Source organism: Microtus pennsylvanicus, chromosome 4 (assembly GCF_037038515.1).
Source record: "Microtus pennsylvanicus isolate mMicPen1 chromosome 4, mMicPen1.hap1, whole genome shotgun sequence".
In the NCBI taxonomy this organism is placed as follows: Eukaryota; Metazoa; Chordata; class Mammalia; order Rodentia; family Cricetidae; genus Microtus; species Microtus pennsylvanicus.
Genome location: NC_134582.1, coordinates 39,587,101 through 39,593,100, shown reverse-complemented (window position 1 = coordinate 39,593,100; position 6,000 = coordinate 39,587,101). Strand labels below are relative to the sequence as shown.

The following is a 6,000-nucleotide window of genomic DNA, read 5'->3' as shown; positions in this document are numbered from 1 at the left end:
CTGGCTTTGAAAAGGCCAGCGCTACAACTGACGGAGAATCTGTACAATTTCCATCTGGAAGTATTTATGTAGCATTTCATAAAAAGAGTTTCTGGCTCCCTACACACATTCTCTATGTGTGGAAATCCTAGCCCCAGAAAGAAAACTTTGACTATCTGAAAACTTGAGGTTGTATTGTTATCTATAGTAAATGAGGTGTAAAATTAGCCTTTCAGGAACATATATTTACTGTCAGTGCTGAATCCAAGACTCAGTAATACATAACTTAGGAGAAGTACGAGTCTTCTATCTGCCTGTGGTAGAGAACCGCAGTGTCAGTAACGCATGCCCTCTCTTGAGAAAAGTAGGCCCATGGTTGTCGCTGTTAGCTATCTCAGAAAATAATGTTGTTGTTCTAAATGACAAGAGTTCAGATTGCTCTGGGTATAGCAGGATACTCAATATCCACAGCTCCCTGGCAAACGCGACTGTTGGTATTTGACTTATCACCTCTACGATGTCACCCCAGTCGGAGAGCGTATTCATCTGCAGGCAATTTGAACTTGAAACTGGAAGATGCAGAGGTGCTCTCTGGCCCTAGTTCCCTATAGCTCTTGATGCTCTAAACAGAGCTAAGTCGGGGAGTTTGTTTGTGACTTGTGGGTATAATCTTCATCATTTTCAATATGGATGAGACCAGTCCATCCACAGTGGAGAAACGCAGGTGTGTGATGCCAGACACCATCAGAATTCTGTTCGCATCCCAAGTTACACACCCCAGAGTCACTTGACTTGGTCGCTTGTAGCGTAACTGGGATCCGCTTCTGATCCCCAATTCCACCTTTAGGAGAAACAAAGTGGAACGTGGTTTTCTTCCATCCGTATCACAGATGTCTCTGTTCCTGAGTTTAAAACAATCATAAGGACAGAAAAGCAAATCCTTGGAGTAACAAACCAGACTTTTCAAATGAAACCTTTTATTGTAAATAGCTCCTCATAGGTATTCCTCGTGCTTCATTCCCCACCCACCCTCAATTTTTTTCTTATGTTTGTTTTGTTTTTTTTAAAATGATGTTTATTTTCAGGAATAGTGTTTCCATGGGGTGTGGTGTTACATTAAAATGACCCCCCCTGCACAGCAGGAGTTGAATGTTTCATTGTAACTTTGGTTCCATGCCCAAGACACATCTTCTCTTGATCTGCTGAAACTGTTTCCACTGCTGAATTTTTCCTTCACACAATATATGTTTATAGTTCTCTTCTTCTGGTTCAACATACACACGTTTCATTAAATGCAGCATATAATGTAGATTTTTCAACAGGGTCATTATAAACTGTCAAGTAAGAAACCTTGAATAATGGCTTTAAAGCACACAGTCTTGGCTAAAGGGTAGTTCTTAGCTTTTGATTTCCTTTACATCGGTGTAAACAATTTTGCCATCTTTGAAGGTTTAAAAGCATATGCCTTCTGGGGGTATGATCTGTGTTCTTGAATTTTCTGTAAGACAGAGGGAAATAATTTACCAACCATCATCTATGTTAACAGCTAAGTAAGAAAAAAAAGCAAACTCTTAGACAAGACAAGTTTTGGTCAATCTGGTACCAGAACCAAACCATACTTTTAAAAATAAAGATAGAAATATTATTATTCTTGTCTATGTTTTGAGCTGGATGCCTTTTGGGAAATCATATAATATCTCTAGGCTTAGCTGCTTTAAGAGAGAGAAAAGAATGATTTATTCCATGATTTATTGAGATAAGTTACATACAAAGTAATAACAGTTTTTATGCTTCCTCATTATTACTGCCAGATACTGTTATGCTATCTACAACTTTCTGTGATTTACTTTTATGTCACACTTGCTGTTGTACAACTATGACCACTGGCATGGTTTCTCACCCCAGAGATTGAGGAAGAACTTGCTGAGGACTCTGCAGTACAGACTCTGAATTGTCCCTGAAAGTGAGCTGTGGCAACGGGGCTTTCTCCCTGCTCTTAGTATTACTGTCTGGATTTTCACTTAAACAGAACTCTCCTTTATAATTTTTTTTTCTTCCAACAACATCCAGAGATGGCAGAAGAGGACATGCTACTGTGCCTTGTTTAAGGACAGGCCTTCACTCTGAGTGACTTGAATAGAGAAAAAAAATTCTTTGTTGTTACAACAAGCTATTCAGCTTGCCTAAGCAGCATTTTTAACCTAAATAAATAATGAAAATATTGACTCTGTAGAAAGATTATGCTACTGCCCCAGAAATGTTGAGCAAGGTCCAAACTGACAGATCAGGAGGTATTTGTTTCCCAATCACATGTTCAAATCACCACGTGGAGGCACATTAAATAGACAAACTCTTGCTGCAGGTATAAGTTAGACGTATCTGTAATATATGTTTGTGTAAACATTTCGCTCTGAAGGTTTAGATTAGGATGGTGAGTGTAGTCACAGAGTAGGCTATGGCAAAGGCATACAATGAATGAGGGGATGAAGTTATGATGAGAGAGGACACAGAAGATGGGCAGGCAGGTAAAAGTACTTGCTGCATAAGCCTGATGACCCAAGTTTGGATCCCCAGAACCCACAAAAAGCTAGATGTTATTCTATATATAAATGTAAATCCAGCACTTCTATAATGATATGGGAGGTGGAAACAGGAGAATTATCTGGAATCTTATAGATCACCTAGCCTGGAGAACATAGTACAGCGGCGGAAGAGAGACTTTGCCTCATCAATGTGACCTCTACATACATATGAAATAAACAAATGAATGACTAAATTGACAAATAATGAAAGAAAATACACTGGGGGGGGCATTGCCAAGAGGCATTAAAAGCTTGGTGATGTGTGCACCGGCAGAGACCTGTCTTCTGTACACATACTTCTTTCTCTTCTTTTGTTTCTCAGAGGAGAGAATTGGAGTGGGATGGCAGAGTAGAGATGGGGGCAGAAGTGTTGTTATCTCTGCTTATGCTTCAACAAAAGATGACCTCCCCAGCCAGAAGCTGCGGGCTAGAGCCACTGATGGGAGCTAGAACAACACTGGAGAAGGTTGGGCCTCAGATAGGCTGAGACTAGGACACTGGACATTCTCGGAGTGACCCTCTGAAGAGTTCATGCATGTTTGCTGCACACCTCAGGATGGCCAGTCTTTGGTCACTTTGCCAAGAAAAGACTTCAAAGACCTAGCCAGTCACAGTCAGGGAAATTGTGATAATCACTCAGAAGCAGTTTCTCTCTTCTTATGCTCCTTTCTCCTCTCAATAAACTCTGAGCCCCGTGGATGGAAGGAAGGCATGAGAGCTACAGCCAAATCATGAACCAGTTCCCCTTTGGGGTATCTTACCTTGCTAAGATAGGATAAGAAAAGACATGAGATTAAATCAAATATGAGACTGAAGTTCTAAACTTGGTGAGAATTTCAGTTACTAGAAGTGAACGGGAAGTGGGGGACTATATTGAAGAATTGTTTGAAGGATGAGGAAAGGAAATGAGACTAAATTGAAAAGATGAGACGCAATTCACATTTACACACTACCACCACAAGAGCTTAGCTGCATCCTTGGGGCCAGAGAGATGACTCACTGGCTGTTTTTGTAGAAGACCTAGATTTCATTCCCAGCACTCATGTGGTGGTGGCTCACAACCACCTGTAACAGTTTCAGGAGACCCAATGCCCTCTTCTGGCTTCTCTGAACACTGCACACATATGGTGCACAGATACACATGCAGGCAAAATACTCATACATATAAGATAGATACAATAATATATTTTTTAAAAAAATATTTATTTATTTATTACATATACAATATTCTGTCTGTGTGTATGCCTGCAGGCCAGAAGAGGGCACCAGACTCCACTATAGATGGTTGTGAGCCACCATATGGTTGCTGGGAATTGAACTCAGGACCGTTGGAAGGGCAGACAATGCTCTTAACCTCTGAGCCATCTCTCCAGCCCACAATAATATTTTTTTAAAAAAAGAATAACATTATTTACTCCCTGGGGAAAAAATCTTATCCAAACCTATACAACAATGTTTTAGAGAGATGTTTATGTATCTTTACACATACAATAAATATATTCCCTTTCAAAGGCATTTACTTGCAAGCTTTCAGTTTATATTCTATGAGAAATTCCATCATATATTCTGGATCATAGCCATATATCATTTCTTTTCTGTTTAATTTTGGCCATGGCTGGCCTTGTACTCATAATCTTTCTGCCTTTACTGTTCCAGTGTTGGAACTGTAGCTATCTCTCACCACAATAGGTTATTGTTTCTGCCTATTAGAGTTAGCTAGATAACGCTTGTAGTTAGAACGTGGTAGTTTTTAAAGCCAACTAGTTTATAATCAGTTTCCCAGGCTTTTACATTCTATAAATTAAGGAGTATCTTTAAAGGAAACTATTGTTGCTATTGTGGGGCCAGTGGAATTCAACCTTAGTAACTTTAATTATCCAGAATCACGCTGTGGATCAGAGAATTTTTTAAGCAAGTCCTTACAGAAGCTGACTTTTACCTTCCTTCTCTGAGGCACACTACTTGCAGGTATCATTCTGAAACCCTCCATGCAACCAGGCTCTGAACCAAGAGCATGCCACTCCTGATTTGTGACTTTAATATCTTCAAACAATATTTTATTGATTATTTAAATACAATATATTTTGATAATATTCACTGTAATCCTCCAGCTCCATACCAACTCCATCTTTCCATGCCAACTCTGTTGCCTACCTCTCTGACTTTTGCTCTCAAGTTCTTTTTTAAACCCACAAAGTCCAATTTGTCCTGCTCTTGAATGGTGACTATCCATGGGAATGTCGTTGACCTACCCTGGATCACACCCTGAAGGAAAACTGCCTCTCTTTCAGCAGCTCTCATTTGTCAAAGACTGCAATTAATATCTTCAAGGCACATCCGTTCGACCAGCCACCCCATTCGGAAACCCAGGGACAGCTCCCACCCTTTCCATTCCTTCAGAACTCCATTGCAATTTATCATTCAATAAATTCATGTGGAATTCAATAAAAGATATCCATTGCTATCTCTGTTTTACTGATAAAGAAAACGGCATTGGGAATTGTTAAGCAACTGATTCATGGGAGTATGAATGTGAGAACATACAATATTTAACGAGTCCTAATTGAAGCCAGAGGGTAGAGGCTTTCTCTACTGACATGGGAGGTGACCCCAACATGGACTGGATTTTTATCCCAGAAAAGGCCTGAAGAAACTGAGCAAGTTCTTTGTGTCTTTCTGTTCCGACATAGTGTCTGTTCCAGAACACATAGCAATGTGTCATCTGGAAAGCAGAAGCTGTGTCTTCACCAGATGTAGACCCTGACAATGACTGGGTGTAGACTCCTTAACCTCCAAACTGTGAAAAATAACTCTAATATTTGTAAATCACCCAGTCTGGGTAGTTTTTATGGAAGTGAAGATCCATAAAGGAATAAGGTATAATAAAAGAACAGCATTCATTTTATAGGATTTATTAGTGCTAGATAAAAATATGATTAAGACTGCCCAATAAACCCCCTTTTGGCGGAGACTAAAGATTGAAATCAGGGTGATGTAAATGCTAGATAATGTATTTTTAGAAACTACCCAGGATCACTTACAGTATTGCTCAAAGAAAATATGTATGACCATAAATCACTTTCTCTAAACAATGTAAGTCTCTATATGTAAGTTAGTTTTAGGCTTATGGTCAGAATTATTGATTTAGTATATACAAATTATCTGTAGTATGCTTTTACATATCATTTACAATATGATCACTTGTCTTCTCTCTATCCTTATCTAAATTGCTTTGCAGACACAAATGACATCATTCAGTTTTGAGTAGTGTTGGCTTTCCAAATGTTAATCGAGATAAGATTACTTTCTGAAGAGGCAACTTCTTGTTTGGATTTATGTTATGTTTGGTTGGAAATAACTGAAAGTTACACTTTCATATTCATATTACAGAAATTAATGAATGTGATAACTATTCTATTGAAAAATGATAGTAGCTAGC

At 39.0% G+C, this 6,000-nt stretch overlaps 1 protein-coding gene across 2 annotated transcripts in view; it reads right to left on the bottom strand.

Annotated features, from left to right (window-relative positions):
* Window positions 1-939: 939 nt before the first annotated feature.
* Window positions 940-6,000, bottom strand: part of Jakmip2 (janus kinase and microtubule interacting protein 2) — a 150,297-nt gene continuing 145,236 nt past the window's right edge. For both annotated transcript variants that reach the window (XM_075968739.1, XM_075968740.1), the window contains one exon: window positions 940-1,477. The gene's annotated coding sequence lies outside the window, so the exon portion shown is untranslated. The remainder of the gene's footprint in view (window positions 1,478-6,000) is intronic.